The sequence below is a fragment of the Scyliorhinus torazame genome, chromosome 31 (assembly GCF_047496885.1).
Source record: "Scyliorhinus torazame isolate Kashiwa2021f chromosome 31, sScyTor2.1, whole genome shotgun sequence".
Classification (NCBI taxonomy): Eukaryota; Metazoa; Chordata; class Chondrichthyes; order Carcharhiniformes; family Scyliorhinidae; genus Scyliorhinus; species Scyliorhinus torazame.
In genome coordinates, this window is record NC_092737.1 from 26,695,604 (window position 1) to 26,716,333 (window position 20,730).

Below are 20,730 nucleotides of genomic sequence, written 5' to 3' on the forward strand. Positions count from 1 at the left end.
GATGTGCAAACATTGTTCTGCAAAGGTGTGACAGGAAACCTCCCTCAAAGATGACACCCAATCTTTTCACCCCCCAAGCCACAGCGGGGGATATTGGGACAAGTCATCACGTTTCACAGGGGTCAGTGTCCCGTTTTGCTGAGGGCTCAGAGCAGTGTCGCTGAATCGTGTCAGGCTCAGCTGTGAGAGCCAGCGAGAATACTGCTCGCAAAAGTTTCACAGTGGCTGCAGCGAATGGGAGCAATGGGCAAGCAAGATAGTTTGTGAGGTGCTGCCGTACTGCAAATTGCACAATGTGTGTGGCTGACTGACCCTTGAGAATGCGCGCACATCTTTCCCATGAGCAGAACGGCAAGCACTTGAAAATTTAATCTCCGACGTTCAGCCTTGGCTGGATTATTACCTCAAGCGTAACTCCACCTCTGTCACTCAGCCTCCGACTAGGTTTGGCTGCTGTGCAAATGAAAGCGGTGCAGACAAGCTGCCGCTCCCAGCAGCGTTGAAGCTGTTTCCCCCGAATATTGCAATGCTGCCTCGGCATCAGTGTACAAACATTGCAAAGGGATTCACGCACGACGCTTGGCATAGAAGGAAAAGTTAAAAGTGGTCGTGTTGAAGAAGACGATTGAAGTGATGTGTGCAACACCTGCTGAGTTTTGGGCAGAGTGGCAAGTTCACATGCACCCACTGCGCCACGCAGGAAATGACAGCGACCACGCAGCAAATGTCCCGGCTGGTGTTACCGCATCAACCCGAGCGGACGATCGCTCAAGAAGACAGCAAGCTGGAAGGCAGAAAAGGCCTGCGGCCAGGAGCCCCGCCTGCATTGGGGTCTTTTACTCAGCTGTCCCCGAATTGAACAAGAAGTAGGACAAACAGAGTACTGGCTCCACCGAGATTTGAACTCGGATCGCTGGATTCAAAGTCCAGAGTGCTCACCGTTACACCATGGAACCGACTGGACTCTGCCTCTGAGGAAGCAGTCTTTTGTCCACACACAGGCACGCACACACACCAGCTTACTTGCGCAAAGGTTCTCTGACTGCACACAAATAGTAGTTGCCCGCAGGATGGCAAAATGCTGCTTGTGCAGGCAGCCGGCTACAGAGGCTGAGCAATGCGAATTGCAGTGGCCGTTGCGGCGGCTGAGAAATGATCCAATCAATTTGCTCCTGGTGGCAAATGTAAAAGAAGTGCTCTCTCGCTCACACACACTAATCATTGGCTTTGGCAAGAGGAAAGGTTCCACCGAGATTTGAACTCGGATCACTGGATTCAGAGTCCAGAGTGCTCACCATTACACCATGGAACCCCAGTCATAGCCCCTAGCTGCAAATTGTCACTCAAACAAGATTACCTCTTTCGTTAAATGTGCAAGAATAGCGTGTGCGACAACAGAATCTGATGATGTGCAAACATTGTTCTGCAAAGGTGTGACAGGAAACCTCCCTCAAAGATGACACCCAATCTTTTCACCCCCCAAGCCACAGCGGGGGATATTGGGACAAGTCATCACGTTTCACAGGGGTCAGTGTCCCGTTTTGCTGAGGGCTCAGAGCAGTGTCGCTGAATCGTGTCAGGCTCAGCTGTGAGAGCCAGCGAGAATACTGCTCGCAAAAGTTTCACAGTGGCTGCAGCGAATGGGAGCAATGGGCAAGCAAGATAGTTTGTGAGGTGCTGCCGTACTGCAAATTGCACAATGTGTGTGGCTGACTGACCCTCGAGAATGCGCGCACATCTTTCCCATGAGCAGAATGGCAAGCACTTGAAAATTTAATCTCCGACGTTCAGCCTTGGCTGGATTATTACCTCAAGCGTAACTCCACCTCTGTCACTCAGCCTCCGACTAGGTTTGGCTGCTGTGCAAATGAAAGCGGTGCAGACAAGCTGCCGCTCCCAGCAGCGTTGAAGCTGTTTCCCCCGAATATTGCAATGCTGCCTCGGCATCAGTGTACAAACATTGCAAAGGGATTCACGCACGACGCTTGGCATAGAAGGAAAAGTTAAAAGTGGTCGTGTTGAAGAAGACGATTGAAGTGATGTGTGCAACACCTGCTGAGTTTTGGGCAGAGTGGCAAGTTCACATGCACCCACTGCGCCGCGCAGGAAATGACAGCGACCACGCAGCAAATGTCCCGGCTGGTGTTACCGCATCAACCCGAGCGGACGATCGCTCAAGAAGACAGCAAGCTGGAAGGCAGAAAAGGCCTGCGGCCAGGAGCCCCGCCTGCATTGGGGTCTTTTACTCAGCTGTCCCCGAATTGAACAAGAAGTGGGACAAACAGAGTACTGGCTCCACCGAGATTTGAACTCGGATCGCTGGATTCAAAGTCCAGAGTGCTCACCGTTACACCATGGAACCGACTGGACTCTGCCTCTGAGGAAGCAGTCTTTTGTCCACACACAGGCACGCACACACACCAGCTTACTTGCGCAAAGGTTCTCTGACTGCACACAAATAGTAGTTGCCCGCAGGATGGCAAAATGCTGCTTGTGCAGGCAGCCGGCTACAGAGGCTGAGCAATGCGAATTGCAGTGGCCGTTGCGGCGGCTGAGAAATGATCCAATCAATTTGCTCCTGGTGGCAAATGTAAAAGAAGTGCTCTCTCGCTCACACACACTAATCATTGGCTTTGGCAAGAGGAAAGGTTCCACCGAGATTTGAACTCGGATCACTGGATTCAGAGTCCAGAGTGCTCACCATTACACCATGGAACCCCAGTCATAGGAACTGCCTGCAAATTGTCACTCAAACAAGATTACCTCTTTCGTTAAATGTGCAAGAATAGCGTGTGCGACAACAGAATCTGATGATGTGCAAACATTGTTCTGCAAAGGTGTGACAGGAAACCTCCCTCAAAGATGACACCCAATCTTTTCACCCCCCAAGCCACAGCAGGGGATATTGGGACAAGTCATCACGTTTCACAGGGGTCAGTGTCCCGTTTTGCTGAGGGCTCAGAGCAGTGTCGCTGAATCGTGTCAGGCTCAGCTGTGAGAGCCAGCGAGAATACTGCTCGCAAAAGTTTCACAGTGGCTGCAGCGAATGGGAGCAATGGGCAAGCAAGATAGTTTGTGAGGTGCTGCCGTACTGCAAATTGCACAATGTGTGTGGCTGACTGACCCTCGAGAATGCGCGCACATCTTTCCCATGAGCAGAATGGCAAGCACTTGAAAATTTAATCTCCGACGTTCAGCCTTGGCTGGATTATTACCTCAAGCGTAACTCCACCTCTGTCACTCAGCCTCCGACTAGGTTTGGCTGCTGTGCAAATGAAAGCGGTGCAGACAAGCTGCCGCTCCCAGCAGCGTTGAAGCTGTTTCCCCCGAATATTGCAATGCTGCCTCGGCATCAGTGTACAAACATTGCAAAGGGATTCACGCACGACGCTTGGCATAGAAGGAAAAGTTAAAAGTGGTCGTGTTGAAGAAGACGATTGAAGTGATGTGTGCAACACCTGCTGAGTTTTGGGCAGAGTGGCAAGTTCACATGCACCCACTGCGCCGCGCAGGAAATGACAGCGACCACGCAGCAAATGTCCCGGCTGGTGTTACCGCATCAACCCGAGCGGACGATCGCTCAAGAAGACAGCAAGCTGGAAGGCAGAAAAGGCCTGCGGCCAGGAGCCCCGCCTGCATTGGGGTCTTTTACTCAGCTGTCCCCGAATTGAACAAGAAGTGGGACAAACAGAGTACTGGCTCCACCGAGATTTGAACTCGGATCGCTGGATTCAAAGTCCAGAGTGCTCACCGTTACACCATGGAACCGACTGGACTCTGCCTCTGAGGAAGCAGTCTTTTGTCCACACACAGGCACGCACACACACCAGCTTACTTGCGCAAAGGTTCTCTGACTGCACACAAATAGTAGTTGCCCGCAGGATGGCAAAATGCTGCTTGTGCAGGCAGCCGGCTACAGAGGCTGAGCAATGCGAATTGCAGTGGCCGTTGCGGCGGCTGAGAAATGATCCAATCAATTTGCTCCTGGTGGCAAATGTAAAAGAAGTGCTCTCTCGCTCACACACACTAATCATTGGCTTTGGCAAGAGGAAAGGTTCCACCGAGATTTGAACTCGGATCACTGGATTCAGAGTCCAGAGTGCTCACCATTACACCATGGAACCCCAGTCATAGCCCCTAGCTGCAAATTGTCACTCAAACAAGATTACCTCTTTCGTTAAATGTGCAAGAATAGCGTGTGCGACAACAGAATCTGATGATGTGCAAACATTGTTCTGCAAAGGTGTGACAGGAAACCTCCCTCAAAGATGACACCCAATCTTTTCACCCCCCAAGCCACAGCGGGGGATATTGGGACAAGTCATCACGTTTCACAGGGGTCAGTGTCCCGTTTTGCTGAGGGCTCAGAGCAGTGTCGCTGAATCGTGTCAGGCTCAGCTGTGAGAGCCAGCGAGAATACTGCTCGCAAAAGTTTCACAGTGGCTGCAGCGAATGGGAGCAATGGGCAAGCAAGATAGTTTGTGAGGTGCTGCCGTACTGCAAATTGCACAATGTGTGTGGCTGACTGACCCTCGAGAATGCGCGCACATCTTTCCCATGAGCAGAATGGCAAGCACTTGAAAATTTAATATCCGACGTTCAGCCTTGGCTGGATTATTACCTCAAGCGTAACTCCACCTCTGTCACTCAGCCTCCGACTAGGTTTGGCTGCTGTGCAAATGAAAGCGGTGCAGACAAGCTGCCGCTCCCAGCAGCGTTGAAGCTGTTTCCCCCGAATATTGCAATGCTGCCTCGGCATCAGTGTACAAACATTGCAAAGGGATTCACGCACGACGCTTGGCATAGAAGGAAAAGTTAAAAGTGGTTGTGTTGAAGAAGACGATTGAAGTGATGTGTGCAACACCTGCTGAGTTTTGGGCAGAGTGGCAAGTTCACATGCACCCACTGCGCCGCGCAGGAAATGACAGCGACCACGCAGCAAATGTCCCGGCTGGTGTTACCGCATCAACCCGAGCGGACGATCGCTCAAGAAGACAGCAAGCTGGAAGGCAGAAAAGGCCTGCGGCCAGGAGCCCCGCCTGCATTGGGGTCTTTTACTCAGCTGTCCCCGAATTGAACAAGAAGTGGGACAAACAGAGTACTGGCTCCACTGAGATTTGAACTCGGATCACTGGATTCAGAGTCCAGAGTGCTCACCATTACACCATGGAACCCCAGTCATAGGGACTGTCTGCAAATTGTCACTCAAACAAGATTACCTCTTTCGTTAAATGTGCAAGAATAGCGTGTGCGACAACAGAATCTGATGATGTGCAAACATTGTTCTGCAAAGGTGTGACAGGAAACCTCCCTCAAAGATGACACCCAATCTTTTCACCCCCCAAGCCACAGCGGGGGATATTGGGACAAGTCATCACGTTTCACAGGGGTCAGTGTCCCGTTTTGCTGAGGGCTCAGAGCAGTGTCGCTGAATCGTGTCAGGCTCAGCTGTGAGAGCCAGCGAGAATACTGCTCGCAAAAGTTTCACAGTGGCTGCAGCGAATGGGAGCAATGGGCAAGCAAGATAGTTTGTGAGGTGCTGCCGTACTGCAAATTGCACAATGTGTGTGGCTGACTGACCCTCGAGAATGCGCGCACATCTTTCCCATGAGCAGAATGGCAAGCACTTGAAAATTTAATCTCCGACGTTCAGCCTTGGCTGGATTATTACCTCAAGCGTAACTCCACCTCTGTCACTCAGCCTCCGACTAGGTTTGGCTGCTGTGCAAATGAAAGCGGTGCAGACAAGCTGCCGCTCCCAGCAGCGTTGAAGCTGTTTCCCCCGAATATTGCAATGCTGCCTCGGCATCAGTGTACAAACATTGCAAAGGGATTCACGCACGACGCTTGGCATAGAAGGAAAAGTTAAAAGTGGTCGTGTTGAAGAAGACGATTGAAGTGATGTGTGCAACACCTGCTGAGTTTTGGGCAGAGTGGCAAGTTCACATGCACCCACTGCGCCGCGCAGGAAATGACAGCGACCACGCAGCAAATGTCCCGGCTGGTGTTACCGCATCAACCCGAGCGGACGATCGCTCAAGAAGACAGCAAGCTGGAAGGCAGAAAAGGCCTGCGGCCAGGAGCCCCGCCTGCATTGGGGTCTTTTACTCAGCTGTCCCCGAATTGAACAAGAAGTGGGACAAACAGAGTACTGGCTCCACCGAGATTTGAACTCGGATCGCTGGATTCAAAGTCCAGAGTGCTCACCGTTACACCATGGAACCGACTGGACTCTGCCTCTGAGGAAGCAGTCTTTTGTCCACACACAGGCACGCACACACACCAGCTTACTTGCGCAAAGGTTCTCTGACTGCACACGAATAGTAGTTGCCCGCAGGATGGCAAAATGCTGCTTGTGCAGGCAGCCGGCTACAGAGGCTGAGCAATGCGAATTGCAGTGGCCGTTGCGGCGGCTGAGAAATGATCCAATCAATTTGCTCCTGGTGGCAAATGTAAAAGAAGTGCTCTCTCGCTCACACACACTAATCATTGGCTTTGGCAAGAGGAAAAGTTCCACCGAGATTTGAACTCGGATCACTGGATTCAGAGTCCAGAGTGCTCACCATTACACCATGGAACCCCAGTCATAGGAACTGTCTGCAAATTGTCACTCAAACAAGATTACCTCTTTCGTTAAATGTGCAAGAATAGCGTGTGCGACAACAGAATCTGATGATGTGCAAACATTGTTCTGCAAAGGTGTGACAGGAAACCTCCCTCAAAGATGACACCCAATCTTTTCACCCCCCAAGCCACAGCGGGGGATATTGGACAAGTCATCACGTTTCACAGGGGTCAGTGTCCCGTTTTGCTGAGGGCTCAGAGCAGTGTCGCTGAATCGTGTCAGGCTCAGCTGTGAGAGCCAGCGAGAATACTGCTCGCAAAAGTTTCACAGTGGCTGCAGCGAATGGGAGCAATGGGCAAGCAAGATAGTTTGTGAGGTGCTGCCGTACTGCAAATTGCACAATGTGTGTGGCTGACTGACCCTCGAGAATGCGCGCACATCTTTCCCATGAGCAGAACGGCAAGCACTTGAAAATTTAATCTCCGACGTTCAGCCTTGGCTGGATTATTACCTCAAGCGTAACTCCACCTCTGTCACTCAGCCTCCGACTAGGTTTGGCTGCTGTGCAAATGAAAGCGGTGCAGACAAGCTGCCGCTCCCAGCAGCGTTGAAGCTGTTTCCCCCGAATATTGCAATGCTGCCTCGGCATCAGTGTACAAACATTGCAAAGGGATTCACGCACGACGCTTGGCATAGAAGGAAAAGTTAAAAGTGGTCGTGTTGAAGAAGACGATTGAAGTGATGTGTGCAACACCTGCTGAGTTTTGGGCAGAGTGGCAAGTTCACAGGCACCCACTGCGCCGCGCAGGAAATGACAGCGACCACGCAGCAAATGTCCCGGCTGGTGTTACCGCATCAACCCGAGCGGACGATCGCTCAAGAAGACAGCAAGCTGGAAGGCAGAAAAGGCCTGCGGCCAGGAGCCCCGCCTGCATTGGGGTCTTTTACTCAGCTGTCCCCGAATTGAACAAGAAGTGGGACAAACAGAGTACTGGCTCCACCGACATTTGAACTCGGATCGCTGGATTCAAAGTCCAGAGTGCTCACCGTTACACCATGGAACCGACTGGACTCTGCCTCTGAGGAAGCAGTCTTTTGTCCACACACAGGCACGCACACACACCAGCTTACTTGCGCAAAGGTTCTCTGACTGCACACGAATAGTAGTTGCCCGCAGGATGGCAAAATGCTGCTTGTGCAGGCAGCCGGCTACAGAGGCTGAGCAATGCGAATTGCAGTGGCCGTTGCGGCGGCTGAGAAATGATCCAATCAATTTGCTCCTGGTGGCAAATGTAAAAGAAGTGCTCTCTCGCTCACACACACTAATCATTGGCTTTGGCAAGAGGAAAGGTTCCACCGAGATTTGAACTCGGATCACTGGATTCAGAGTCCAGAGTGCTCACCATTACACCATGGAACCCCAGTCATAGCCCCTAGCTGCAAATTGTCACTCAAACAAGATTACCTCTTTCGTTAAATGTGCAAGAATAGCGTGTGCGACAACAGAATCTGATGATGTGCAAACATTGTTCTGCAAAGGTGTGACAGGAAACCTCCCTCAAAGATGACACCCAATCTTTTCACCCCCCAAGCCACAGCGGGGGATATTGGGACAAGTCATCACGTTTCACAGGGGTCAGTGTCCCGTTTTGCTGAGGGCTCAGAGCAGTGTCGCTGAATCGTGTCAGGCTCAGCTGTGAGAGCCAGCGAGAATACTGCTCGCAAAAGTTTCACAGTGGCTGCAGCGAATGGGAGCAATGGGCAAGCAAGATAGTTTGTGAGGTGCTGCCGTACTGCAAATTGCACAATGTGTGTGGCTGACTGACCCTCGAGAATGCGCGCACATCTTTCCCATGAGCAGAATGGCAAGCACTTGAAAATTTAATATCCGACGTTCAGCCTTGGCTGGATTATTACCTCAAGCGTAACTCCACCTCTGTCACTCAGCCTCCGACTAGGTTTGGCTGCTGTGCAAATGAAAGCGGTGCAGACAAGCTGCCGCTCCCAGCAGCGTTGAAGCTGTTTCCCCCGAATATTGCAATGCTGCCTCGGCATCAGTGTACAAACATTGCAAAGGGATTCACGCACGACGCTTGGCATAGAAGGAAAAGTTAAAAGTGGTTGTGTTGAAGAAGACGATTGAAGTGATGTGTGCAACACCTGCTGAGTTTTGGGCAGAGTGGCAAGTTCACATGCACCCACTGCGCCGCGCAGGAAATGACAGCGACCACGCAGCAAATGTCCCGGCTGGTGTTACCGCATCAACCCGAGCGGACGATCGCTCAAGAAGACAGCAAGCTGGAAGGCAGAAAAGGCCTGCGGCCAGGAGCCCCGCCTGCATTGGGGTCTTTTACTCAGCTGTCCCCGAATTGAACAAGAAGTGGGACAAACAGAGTACTGGCTCCACTGAGATTTGAACTCGGATCACTGGATTCAGAGTCCAGAGTGCTCACCATTACACCATGGAACCCCAGTCATAGGGACTGTCTGCAAATTGTCACTCAAACAAGATTACCTCTTTCGTTAAATGTGCAAGAATAGCGTGTGCGACAACAGAATCTGATGATGTGCAAACATTGTTCTGCAAAGGTGTGACAGGAAACCTCCCTCAAAGATGACACCCAATCTTTTCACCCCCCAAGCCACAGCGGGGGATATTGGGACAAGTCATCACGTTTCACAGGGGTCAGTGTCCCGTTTTGCTGAGGGCTCAGAGCAGTGTCGCTGAATCGTGTCAGGCTCAGCTGTGAGAGCCAGCGAGAATACTGCTCGCAAAAGTTTCACAGTGGCTGCAGCGAATGGGAGCAATGGGCAAGCAAGATAGTTTGTGAGGTGCTGCCGTACTGCAAATTGCACAATGTGTGTGGCTGACTGACCCTCGAGAATGCGCGCACATCTTTCCCATGAGCAGAATGGCAAGCACTTGAAAATTTAATCTCCGACGTTCAGCCTTGGCTGGATTATTACCTCAAGCGTAACTCCACCTCTGTCACTCAGCCTCCGACTAGGTTTGGCTGCTGTGCAAATGAAAGCGGTGCAGACAAGCTGCCGCTCCCAGCAGCGTTGAAGCTGTTTCCCCCGAATATTGCAATGCTGCCTCGGCATCAGTGTACAAACATTGCAAAGGGATTCACGCACGACGCTTGGCATAGAAGGAAAAGTTAAAAGTGGTCGTGTTGAAGAAGACGATTGAAGTGATGTGTGCAACACCTGCTGAGTTTTGGGCAGAGTGGCAAGTTCACATGCACCCACTGCGCCGCGCAGGAAATGACAGCGACCACGCAGCAAATGTCCCGGCTGGTGTTACCGCATCAACCCGAGCGGACGATCGCTCAAGAAGACAGCAAGCTGGAAGGCAGAAAAGGCCTGCGGCCAGGAGCCCCGCCTGCATTGGGGTCTTTTACTCAGCTGTCCCCGAATTGAACAAGAAGTGGGACAAACAGAGTACTGGCTCCACCGAGATTTGAACTCGGATCGTTGGATTCAAAGTCCAGAGTGCTCACCGTTACACCATGGAACCGACTGGACTCTGCCTCTGAGGAAGCAGTCTTTTGTCCACACACAGGCACGCACACACACCAGCTTACTTGCGCAAAGGTTCTCTGACTGCACACGAATAGTAGTTGCCCGCAGGATGGCAAAATGCTGCTTGTGCAGGCAGCCGGCTACAGAGGCTGAGCAATGCGAATTGCAGTGGCCGTTGCGGCGGCTGAGAAATGATCCAATCAATTTGCTCCTGGTGGCAAATGTAAAAGAAGTGCTCTCTCGCTCACACACACTAATCATTGGCTTTGGCAAGAGGAAAAGTTCCACCGAGATTTGAACTCGGATCACTGGATTCAGAGTCCAGAGTGCTCACCATTACACCATGGAACCCCAGTCATAGGAACTGCCTGCAAATTGTCACTCAAACAAGATTACCTCTTTCGTTAAATGTGCAAGAATAGCGTGTGCGACAACAGAATCTGATGATGTGCAAACATTGTTCTGCAAAGGTGTGACAGGAAACCTCCCTCAAAGATGACACCCAATCTTTTCACCCCCCAAGCCACAGCGGGGGATATTGGACAAGTCATCACGTTTCACAGGGGTCAGTGTCCCGTTTTGCTGAGGGCTCAGAGCAGTGTCGCTGAATCGTGTCAGGCTCAGCTGTGAGAGCCAGCGAGAATACTGCTCGCAAAAGTTTCACAGTGGCTGCAGCGAATGGGAGCAATGGGCAAGCAAGATAGTTTGTGAGGTGCTGCCGTACTGCAAATTGCACAATGTGTGTGGCTGACTGACCCTCGAGAATGCGCGCACATCTTTCCCATGAGCAGAACGGCAAGCACTTGAAAATTTAATCTCCGACGTTCAGCCTTGGCTGGATTATTACCTCAAGCGTAACTCCACCTCTGTCACTCAGCCTCCGACTAGGTTTGGCTGCTGTGCAAATGAAAGCGGTGCAGACAAGCTGCCGCTCCCAGCAGCGTTGAAGCTGTTTCCCCCGAATATTGCAATGCTGCCTCGGCATCAGTGTACAAACATTGCAAAGGGATTCACGCACGACGCTTGGCATAGAAGGAAAAGTTAAAAGTGGTCGTGTTGAAGAAGACGATTGAAGTGATGTGTGCAACACCTGCTGAGTTTTGGGCAGAGTGGCAAGTTCACAGGCACCCACTGCGCCGCGCAGGAAATGACAGCGACCACGCAGCAAATGTCCCGGCTGGTGTTACCGCATCAACCCGAGCGGACGATCGCTCAAGAAGACAGCAAGCTGGAAGGCAGAAAAGGCCTGCGGCCAGGAGCCCCGCCTGCATTGGGGTCTTTTACTCAGCTGTCCCCGAATTGAACAAGAAGTGGGACAAACAGAGTACTGGCTCCACCGACATTTGAACTCGGATCGCTGGATTCAAAGTCCAGAGTGCTCACCGTTACACCATGGAACCGACTGGACTCTGCCTCTGAGGAAGCAGTCTTTTGTCCACACACAGGCACGCACACACACCAGCTTACTTGCGCAAAGGTTCTCTGACTGCACACGAATAGTAGTTGCCCGCAGGATGGCAAAATGCTGCTTGTGCAGGCAGCCGGCTACAGAGGCTGAGCAATGCGAATTGCAGTGGCCGTTGCGGCGGCTGAGAAATGATCCAATCAATTTGCTCCTGGTGGCAAATGTAAAAGAAGTGCTCTCTCGCTCACACACACTAATCATTGGCTTTGGCAAGAGGAAAGGTTCCACCGAGATTTGAACTCGGATCACTGGATTCAGAGTCCAGAGTGCTCACCATTACACCATGGAACCCCAGTCATAGGAACTGCCTGCAAATTGTCACTCAAACAAGATTACCTCTTTCGTTAAATGTGCAAGAATAGCGTGTGCGACAACAGAATCTGATGATGTGCAAACATTGTTCTGCAAAGGTGTGACAGGAAACCTCCCTCAAAGATGACACCCAATCTTTTCACCCCCCAAGCCACAGCGGGGGATATTGGGACAAGTCATCACGTTTCACAGGGGTCAGTGTCCCGTTTTGCTGAGGGCTCAGAGCAGTGTCGCTGAATCGTGTCAGGCTCAGCTGTGAGAGCCAGCGAGAATACTGCTCGCAAAAGTTTCACAGTGGCTGCAGCGAATGGGAGCAATGGGCAAGCAAGATAGTTTGTGAGGTGCTGCCGTACTGCAAATTGCACAATGTGTGTGTCATGATATTCAAACACACACATCATGATGGACACACTAACAGGCAAATCAGAGTACACAACACCACAACCAATCACAGACAAGAACACCAACCACATAAAAAGCACGAGCACGACACCTGGAGGTCAGTAGGTCTGGGGAGAAGGAAGCATGAAAGAGCTGTTGAAACACCACAAGCAGGGAGCCCCCCACGTGCAGAGTGCAAAGACCAAGTTGTAAATAGTGAGTTTAAATAAACAAGTGTTGTACCATATGCAACTGTGTTGGCTCTTCTGTGTGTTAGAACACCCAACACCACATGGTACAGGAGTGGATCGATACCTGCCTACCAACCTGCCATTCTGGACATGGACCACACCGGCAAACCGCAGCCGATGCAAGTCACGGGGAACCTAGGCACCAACTGGAAGCTCTACAGGCAGCGATTTGACCTGTACATCCGTGCCACCGAAAAACAGAATGTCTCGGATGATTCGAAGATTGCAATGCTCCTCTTCTACGCAGGCCCCCACCCAAATGATGTCTTTAATTCACTGGTGTTCGAGGAAGGCGAAAACCAGGCCAAATATGACACGGTCATCCTCAAAATGGACCAGCACTTTCAAACTGAAGTAAACGAAACTTTCGAAAGATACATCTTTCAGCAACGCCTGCAAGGTAAGGAGGAGCTTTTTCAACCCTTTTTGACGCACCTCCGGATTCTAGCGCAGTCCTGCGGTTACGGCACCACCACAGAGTCCATGATCAGGGACCAGATTGTTTTTGGCGTTGCCTCCAGTGGCCTACGCCAGCAGCTTCTTAAAATAAAGAGCCTCACCTTAGCGTCTGCTGTGGAAGCCTGTGTCCTCCATGAAAATGCGACCTGCCGTTTTGCCCGATTTCAGGCGTCCGAGTTGGCACGGAGGGGGTCCCCAGCCGTCGAATCGGCAAGCCAGGCCGCCCACGACGTTGAACGCATCCAGGCCGTCGATTTCTTCCCGCCCCACGGCCCGGACGACAGCGGCCGCTTCCCGCGCTTTTCGCGGTCTCCCGCGCAGGTGCGCGCCAAGAATAACGGCCACAACGAGGGACGCACTGCGCAGGCGCGCCCACCGCAAGATCGCACTGCGCATGCGCAGTGGCGCAACGAACGCCGTGACGTCATGACGTGCAGCAAGTGTGGAGGTCTACACTTAAAAGGGCAATGTCCTGCAAAATACCAACAGTGCAACAGATGTGCCATGATAGGCCACTACGCAGCCCGCTGTCGTGCGGCTCAACCCATGGATCCGGCGCATCCTCGACAACCTCGCACACGAGTCAGGACCGTCCAGCCCACGCATCAAGACTTCCAGTTAAGTGATGCAGATGACCAGGATGACTTCAGAGTTGCCGTCATTGATGTCAACAAGGTCAATGCCATCAATCCAGACGATGAGTGGTGTGCCACCCTGACGGTCAACCGATCGCGCGTCGCCTTCCGTCTGGACACCGGCGCATCCGCCAACCTGATTGCTTACTCTGCAGTCCAGGCCATGAAGGTCAAACCACTCATCACACCATCCCGGCTTAAGATGGTTGACTATAACGGGAACGTTATCCCGTCCGTAGGATCTTGCCAGCTACAGGTGACTCACAAGAGGTACACGGCCACACTCCCCTTCGAAGTTGTGGGCTCATCAAAGGACTCGTTACTGGGCGCACAAGCGTGTAAGGTCCTTCACCTGGTACAGCGCATCATGTCTCTCTCTCCAGATGAGATATCCGACTTCCCGGATGCTGAGTTCCACGCGAATCTCCATTCCCTCCTCGCTCACAACCAGGAGGTTTTTGAAGGCATGGGGACATTGCCACACACGTACAAGATTCGACTCAGACCGGACGCCATCCCTGTCGTTCACGCACCTCGCAGGGTTCCTGCGCCTCTCAAAGACCGCCTCAAGGCACAACTGCAGATTCTTCAGGACCAAGGGGTCCTATCCAAGGTCACGGAGCCCACGCCATGGGTCAGCTCCATGGTCTGTGTAAAGAAGCCCTCTGGCGAGCTCCGTATATGTATAGATCCAAAAGATCTGAACAACAACATCATGCGGGAACACTATCCCATCCCAAAACGAGAAGACCTCACCAGCGAGATGGCGCGAGCCAACATATTCACTAAATTGGATGCGTCCAAAGGATTCTGGCAGATCCAACTGGACCCGGCCAGCCGAAGACTATGCACATTCAACACCCCTTTTGGCAGATTCTGCTACAACCGGATGCCATTCGGCATCATTTCGGCATCTGAAGTATTCCACCGCATTATGGAGCAGATGATGGAAGGCATCGAAGGGGTACGTGTATATGTGGACGATATCATCATTTGGTCCACCACTCCGCAGGAACACATGCATCGTCTTCGACGTGTCTTCACCCGCATACGGCAAAATGGCCTGCGTCTCAACCGTGCGAAGTGTGCTTTCGGCCAGACGGAGCTGAAATTCCTCGGGGACCACATCTCAAGGTCCGGGGTCCGTCCCGATGCAGACAAGGTTAGCGCCATCACAGCCATGCCACGACCGGCTGACAAGAAGGCTGTCTTAAGATTCCTGGGCATGGTCAACTTCCTTGGGAAGTTCATTCCCAACCTGGCTTCTCATACAACAAACATGCGCCATCTCGTAAAAAAATCGACGGAATTCAACTGGCACCAGTCGCATCAGCAGGAATGGGAGGAGCTCAAGCACAAACTGGTCACGGCACCAGTGCTGGCCTTCTTTGACGCGACTCGCCCTACAAAGATCTCAACAGACGCCAGCCAATCTGGTATTGGAGCGGTACTCCTGCAAAAAGACAGCACGTCATCATGGGCCCCGGTTGCGTATGCCTCACGAGCCATGACCCCTACCGAACAGCGCTACGCGCAAATCGAAAAAGAATGCCTGGGCTTGTTAACTGGACTGGACAAGTTCCACGACTATGTGTATGGCCTGCCACGATTCACGGTCGAAACTGACCACCGCCCCCTGGTCAACATCATTAACAAAGACCTGAACGACATGACTCCTCGCCTCCAGCGCATCTTACTCAAACTCAGGAGGTACGATTTTGAACTGATCTACACTCCGGGGAAGGAACTCATAGTGGCGGACACTCTTTCCCGAGCAGTGAGCACACCACCAGATGCGGAGGGGTTCGTGCGTCAAATTGAGGCACACGTGACTCTGACAGCAGCAAATATGCCAGCTGATGATCCTTGTCTGGCCCACATACGCGCAGAGACGGCGACTGACCCTCTGCTGCAGCGAGTGATGCGCCACATGACGGAAGGGTGGCTAAAAGGGCAGTGCCCCCAGTTTTACAATGTGCGAGATGATCTCACCAATATAGACGGGGTCCTTATGAAATCGCATAGGATCGTCATTCCACACAGTGTGCGCCAGATGATTCTTCGTCAACTACACGAAGGCCACTTGGGTGTCGAAAAATGCAGACGAAGGGCCCGGGCGGCGGTATATTGGCCGGGTATTAATGAAGACATAGCCAACATGGTGCTCAACTGCACAACCTGTCAGAGGTTTCAGCCGGCGCAACCTCCGGAAACACTTCTACCACACGAGATGGTGACGTCCCCCTGGGCGAAGGTGGGTGTTGACCTATTTCACGCGCTCGGCAGAGATTACATTGTTATTATAGACTACTTCTCAAACTACCCGGAAGTCATGCCTCTCCATGATCTGACGTCGTCCGCAGTCATTGGGGCCTGCAAGGAAACGTTTGCTCGCCATGGCATTCCAAGGACTGTCATGTCAGACAATGGACCTTGTTTTGCCAGCCGTGAATGGTCGTCCTTTGCCGCAGCATATGGTTTCACTCATGTGACATCCAGCCCTCTGCATCCACAATCGAACGGGAAGGCTGAAAAGGGTGTCCACATCGCAAAGCGGCTCCTGTGCAAGGCGGCTGATGCCGGATCGGACTTTAACCTTGCCTTGCTGGCCTATCGATCGGCCCCGTTATCCACGGGCCTCTCGCCAGCGCAGCTACTAATGGGTCGCTCCCTCAGGACGACGGTACCTTCCGTCCTGGCACCGACAACAGACCATGAGGCGGTTCTTCGGGACATGCAACTGCAGCGTGATCGCCAGAAAGGTCGGTACGACACACGAGCGACGGACCTGCCCCCCCTGTCCTCCGGAGACAAAGTACGCGTCCATCAACCGTATGGTGGCTGGTCAGCACCGGCCGAAGTCCTCCGACAAGTGGCTCCCCGCTCGTTCCTGGTTCGCATGCCGGATGGTTCCGTGCGTCGCCGCAATCGGCGCGCCCTTCGCCGACTTCCACGTTCACAGCCACACAACACGCCAGATCCTCAACAGGCTTCCGAGGATGACTTTGTGGAGCTGCCGCACATCACGCCCTTTCCATCGCCACCCATGGCCATGCCTGCACAGCAGCCGGTGGTTCTTGATCCACCCTTAAGGCGGTCAACCCGAATTCGTCGCAAACCCATTAGAATGGACTTATAATACAGTTCATATGTTTAATAAGTTGGACAATTTTACATGATAACCTGTTGTTGTTTATCGTTCCAGATGTCGTCTGACTGGACAACTGTTCAAAATTTTTTTTCTTCTTCTCTCGTTCGCATTTCTGTTATGTTATGGTACAACTGGATTCATGTGACGCACTCGACATCGCCCCATGTACATAGTTCCGTCATAGACACATGCTGCACACGACACACACACACTCTTAGATGCACTCACGTCACGATCATATTTATTACCACGTAGGCACATATCTTTGTAAAAAGGGGGGATGTCATGATATTCAAACACACACATCATGATGGACACACTAACAGGCAAATCAGAGTACACAACACCACAACCAATCACAGACAAGAACACCAACCACATAAAAAGCACGAGCACGACACCTGGAGGTCAGTAGGTCTGGGGAGAAGGAAGCATGAAAGAGCTGTTGAAACACCACAAGCAGGGAGCCCCCCACGTGCAGAGTGCAAAGACCAAGTTGTAAATAGTGAGTTTAAATAAACAAGTGTTGTACCATATGCAACTGTGTTGGCTCTTCTGTGTGTTAGAACACCCAACACCACAGTGTGTGGCTGACTGACCCTCGAGAATGCGCGCACATCTTTCCCATGAGCAGAATGGCAAGCACTTGAAAATTTAATCTCCGACGTTCAGCCTTGGCTGGATTATTACCTCAAGCGTAACTCCACCTCTGTCACTCAGCCTCCGACTAGGTTTGGCTGCTGTGCAAATGAAAGCGGTGCAGACAAGCTGCCGCTCCCAGCAGCGTTGAAGCTGTTTCCCCCGAATATTGCAATGCTGCCTCGGCATCAGTGTACAAACATTGCAAAGGGATTCACGCACGACGCTTGGCATAGAAGGAAAAGTTAAAAGTGGTCGTGTTGAAGAAGACGATTGAAGTGATGTGTGCAACACCTGCTGAGTTTTGGGCAGAGTGGCAAGTTCACATGCACCCACTGCGCCGCGCAGGAAATGACAGCGACCACGCAGCAAATGTCCCGGCTGGTGTTACCGCATCAACCCGAGCGGACGATCGCTCAAGAAGACAGCAAGCTGGAAGGCAGAAAAGGCCTGCGGCCAGGAGCCCCGCCTGCATTGGGGTCTTTTACTCAGCTGTCCCCGAATTGAACAAGAAGTGGGACAAACAGAGTACTGGCTCCACCGAGATTTGAACTCGGATCACTGGATTCAGAGTCCAGAGTGCTCACCATTACACCATGGAACCCCAGTCATAGGGACTGTCTGCAAATTGTCACTCAAACAAGATTACCTCTTTCGTTAAATGTGCAAGAATAGCGTGTGCGACAACAGAATCTGATGATGTGCAAACATTGTTCTGCAAAGGTGTGACAGGAAACCTCCCTCAAAGATGACACCCAATCTTTTCACCCCCCAAGCCACAGCGGGGGATATTGGGACAAGTCATCACGTTTCACAGGGGTCAGTGTCCCGTTTTGCTGAGGGCTCAGAGCAGTGTCGCTGAATCGTGTCAGGCTCAGCTGTGAGAGCCAGCGAGAATACTGCTCGCAAAAGTTTCACAGTGGCTGCAGCGAATGGGAGCAATGGGCAAGCAAGATAGTTTGTGAGGTGCTGCCGTACTGCAAATTGCACAATGTGTGTGGCTGACTGACCCTCGAGAATGCGCGCACATCTTTCCCATGAGCAGAATGGCAAGCACTTGAAAATTTAATCTCCGACGTTCAGCCTTGGCTGGATTATTACCTCAAGCGTAACTCCACCTCTGTCACTCAGCCTCCGACTAGGTTTGGCTGCTGTGCAAATGAAAGCGGTGCAGACAAGCTGCCGCTCCCAGCAGCGTTGAAGCTGTTTCCCCCGAATATTGCAATGCTGCCTCGGCATCAGTGTACAAACATTGCAAAGGGATTCACGCACGACGCTTGGCATAGAAGGAAAAGTTAAAAGTGGTCGTGTTGAAGAAGACGATTGAAGTGATGTGTGCAACACCTGCTGAGTTTTGGGCAGAGTGGCAAGTTCACATGCACCCACTGCGCCGCGCAGGAAATGACAGCGACCACGCAGCAAATGTCCCGGCTGGTGTTACCGCATCAACCCGAGCGGACGATCGCTCAAGAAGACAGCAAGCTGAAAGGCAGAAAAGGCCTGCGGCCAGGAGCCCCGCCTGCATTGGGGTCTTTTACTCAGCTGTCCCCGAATTGAACAAGAAGTGGGACAAACAGAGTACTGGCTCCACCGAGATTTGAACTCGGATCGCTGGATTCAAAGTCCAGAGTGCTCACCGTTACACCATGGAACCGACTGGACTCTGCCTCTGAGGAAGCAGTCTTTTGTCCACACACAGGCACGCACACACACCAGCTTACTTGCGCAAAGGTTCTCTGACTGCACACAAATAGTAGTTGCCCGCAGGATGGCAAAATGCTGCTTGTGCAGGCAGCCGGCTACAGAGGCTGAGCAATGCGAATTGCAGTGGCCGTTGCGGCGGCTGAGAAATGATCCAATCAATTTGCTCCTGGTGGCAAATGTAAAAGAAGTGCTCTCTCGCTCACACACACTAATCATTGGCTTTGGCAAGAGGAAAGGTTCCACCGAGATTTGAACTCGGATCACTGGATTCAGAGTCCAGAGTGCTCACCATTACACCATGGAACCCCAGTCATAGCCCCTAGCTGCAAATTGTCACTCAAACAAGATTACCTCTTTCGTTAAATGTGCAAGAATAGCGTGTGCGACAACAGAATCTGATGATGTGCAAACATTGTTCTGCAAAGGTGTGACAGGAAACCTCCCTCAAAGATGACACCCAATCTTTTCACCCCCCAAGCCACAGCGGGGGATATTGGGACAAGTCATCACGTTTCACAGGGGTCAGTGTCCCGTTTTGCTGAGGGCTCAGAGCAGTGTCGCTGAATCGTGTCAGGCTCAGCTGTGAGAGCCAGCGAGAATACTGCTCGCAAAAGTTTCACAGTGGCTGCAGCGAATGGGAGCAATGGGCAAGCAAGATAGTTTGTGAGGTGCTGCCGTACTGCAAATTGCACAATGTGTGTGGCTGACTGACCCTCGAGAATGCGCGCACATCTTTCCCATGAGCAGAATGGCAAGCACTTGAAAATTTAATCTCCGACGTTCAGCCTTGGCTGGATTATTACCTCAAGCGTAACTCCACCTCTGTCACTCAGCCTCCGACTAGGTTTGGCTGCTGTGCAAATGAAAGCGGTGCAGACAAGCTGCCGCTCCCAGCAGCGTTGAAGCTGTTTCCCCCGAATATTGCAATGCTGCCTCGGCATCAGTGTACAAACATTGCAAAGGGATTCACGCACGACGCTTGGCATAGAAGGAAAACTTAAAAGTGGTCGTGTTGAAGAAGACGATTGAAGTGATGTGTGCAACACCTGCTGAGTTTTGGGCAGAGTGGCAAGTTCACATGCACACACTGCGCCGCGCAGGAAATGACAGCGACCACGCAGCAAATGTCCCGGCTGGTGTTACCGCATCAACCCGAGCGGACGATCGCTCAAGAAGACAGCAAGCTGGAAGGCAGAAAAGGCCTGCGGCCAGGAGCCCCGCCTGCATTGGGGTCTTTTACTCAGCTGTCCCCGAATTGAACAAGCAGTGGGACAAACAGAGTACTGGCTCCACCGAGATTTGAACTCGGATCACGGGATTCAGAGTCCAGAGTGCTCACCATTACACCATGGAACCCCAGTCATAGGGACTGTCTGCAAATTGTCACTCAAACAAGATTACCTCTTTCGTTAAATGTGCAAGAATAGCGTGTGCGACAACAGAATCTGATGATGTGCAAACATTGTTCTGCAAAGGTGTGACAGGAAACCTCCCTCAAAGATGACACCCAATCTTTTCACCCCCCAAGCCACAGCGGGGGATATTGGGACAAGTCATCACGTTTCACAGGGGTCAGTGTCCCGTTTTGCTGAGGGCTCAGAGCAGTGTCGCTGAATCGTGTCAGGCTCAGCTGTGAGAGCCAG

The 20,730-nt window shown here is 52.0% G+C and overlaps 20 non-coding genes across 20 annotated transcripts; all 20 read right to left on the minus strand.

Moving 5' to 3' along the window:
• Positions 1 to 884: 884 nt before the first annotated feature.
• On the minus strand, positions 885 to 956 carry trnaq-uug (transfer RNA glutamine (anticodon UUG)). Its single transcript has one exon. It is a non-coding gene; the product is annotated as a tRNA-Gln (tRNA).
• Positions 957 to 1,240: 284 nt separating this feature from the next.
• On the minus strand, positions 1,241 to 1,312 carry trnaq-cug (transfer RNA glutamine (anticodon CUG)). The gene has a single exon. It is a non-coding gene; the product is annotated as a tRNA-Gln (tRNA).
• A 978-nt stretch (positions 1,313 to 2,290) lies between these two features.
• On the minus strand, positions 2,291 to 2,362 carry trnaq-uug (transfer RNA glutamine (anticodon UUG)). Its single transcript has one exon. It is a non-coding gene; the product is annotated as a tRNA-Gln (tRNA).
• A 284-nt stretch (positions 2,363 to 2,646) lies between these two features.
• On the minus strand, positions 2,647 to 2,718 carry trnaq-cug (transfer RNA glutamine (anticodon CUG)). The gene has a single exon. It is a non-coding gene; the product is annotated as a tRNA-Gln (tRNA).
• Positions 2,719 to 3,696: 978 nt separating this feature from the next.
• trnaq-uug (transfer RNA glutamine (anticodon UUG)) lies at positions 3,697 to 3,768 on the minus strand. The gene has a single exon. It is a non-coding gene; the product is annotated as a tRNA-Gln (tRNA).
• Positions 3,769 to 4,052: 284 nt separating this feature from the next.
• On the minus strand, positions 4,053 to 4,124 carry trnaq-cug (transfer RNA glutamine (anticodon CUG)). Its single transcript has one exon. It is a non-coding gene; the product is annotated as a tRNA-Gln (tRNA).
• A 978-nt stretch (positions 4,125 to 5,102) lies between these two features.
• trnaq-cug (transfer RNA glutamine (anticodon CUG)) lies at positions 5,103 to 5,174 on the minus strand. Its single transcript has one exon. It is a non-coding gene; the product is annotated as a tRNA-Gln (tRNA).
• Positions 5,175 to 6,152: 978 nt separating this feature from the next.
• On the minus strand, positions 6,153 to 6,224 carry trnaq-uug (transfer RNA glutamine (anticodon UUG)). Its single transcript has one exon. It is a non-coding gene; the product is annotated as a tRNA-Gln (tRNA).
• A 284-nt stretch (positions 6,225 to 6,508) lies between these two features.
• trnaq-cug (transfer RNA glutamine (anticodon CUG)) lies at positions 6,509 to 6,580 on the minus strand. Its single transcript has one exon. It is a non-coding gene; the product is annotated as a tRNA-Gln (tRNA).
• A 977-nt stretch (positions 6,581 to 7,557) lies between these two features.
• Positions 7,558 to 7,629, minus strand: trnaq-uug (transfer RNA glutamine (anticodon UUG)). The gene has a single exon. It is a non-coding gene; the product is annotated as a tRNA-Gln (tRNA).
• Positions 7,630 to 7,913: 284 nt separating this feature from the next.
• On the minus strand, positions 7,914 to 7,985 carry trnaq-cug (transfer RNA glutamine (anticodon CUG)). Its single transcript has one exon. It is a non-coding gene; the product is annotated as a tRNA-Gln (tRNA).
• A 978-nt stretch (positions 7,986 to 8,963) lies between these two features.
• Positions 8,964 to 9,035, minus strand: trnaq-cug (transfer RNA glutamine (anticodon CUG)). Its single transcript has one exon. It is a non-coding gene; the product is annotated as a tRNA-Gln (tRNA).
• Positions 9,036 to 10,013: 978 nt separating this feature from the next.
• trnaq-uug (transfer RNA glutamine (anticodon UUG)) lies at positions 10,014 to 10,085 on the minus strand. The gene has a single exon. It is a non-coding gene; the product is annotated as a tRNA-Gln (tRNA).
• Positions 10,086 to 10,369: 284 nt separating this feature from the next.
• Positions 10,370 to 10,441, minus strand: trnaq-cug (transfer RNA glutamine (anticodon CUG)). Its single transcript has one exon. It is a non-coding gene; the product is annotated as a tRNA-Gln (tRNA).
• Positions 10,442 to 11,418: 977 nt separating this feature from the next.
• trnaq-uug (transfer RNA glutamine (anticodon UUG)) lies at positions 11,419 to 11,490 on the minus strand. The gene has a single exon. It is a non-coding gene; the product is annotated as a tRNA-Gln (tRNA).
• Positions 11,491 to 11,774: 284 nt separating this feature from the next.
• Positions 11,775 to 11,846, minus strand: trnaq-cug (transfer RNA glutamine (anticodon CUG)). Its single transcript has one exon. It is a non-coding gene; the product is annotated as a tRNA-Gln (tRNA).
• A 6,069-nt stretch (positions 11,847 to 17,915) lies between these two features.
• Positions 17,916 to 17,987, minus strand: trnaq-cug (transfer RNA glutamine (anticodon CUG)). Its single transcript has one exon. It is a non-coding gene; the product is annotated as a tRNA-Gln (tRNA).
• A 978-nt stretch (positions 17,988 to 18,965) lies between these two features.
• trnaq-uug (transfer RNA glutamine (anticodon UUG)) lies at positions 18,966 to 19,037 on the minus strand. The gene has a single exon. It is a non-coding gene; the product is annotated as a tRNA-Gln (tRNA).
• Positions 19,038 to 19,321: 284 nt separating this feature from the next.
• trnaq-cug (transfer RNA glutamine (anticodon CUG)) lies at positions 19,322 to 19,393 on the minus strand. The gene has a single exon. It is a non-coding gene; the product is annotated as a tRNA-Gln (tRNA).
• A 978-nt stretch (positions 19,394 to 20,371) lies between these two features.
• Positions 20,372 to 20,443, minus strand: trnaq-cug (transfer RNA glutamine (anticodon CUG)). The gene has a single exon. It is a non-coding gene; the product is annotated as a tRNA-Gln (tRNA).
• Positions 20,444 to 20,730: the final 287 nt, after the last annotated feature.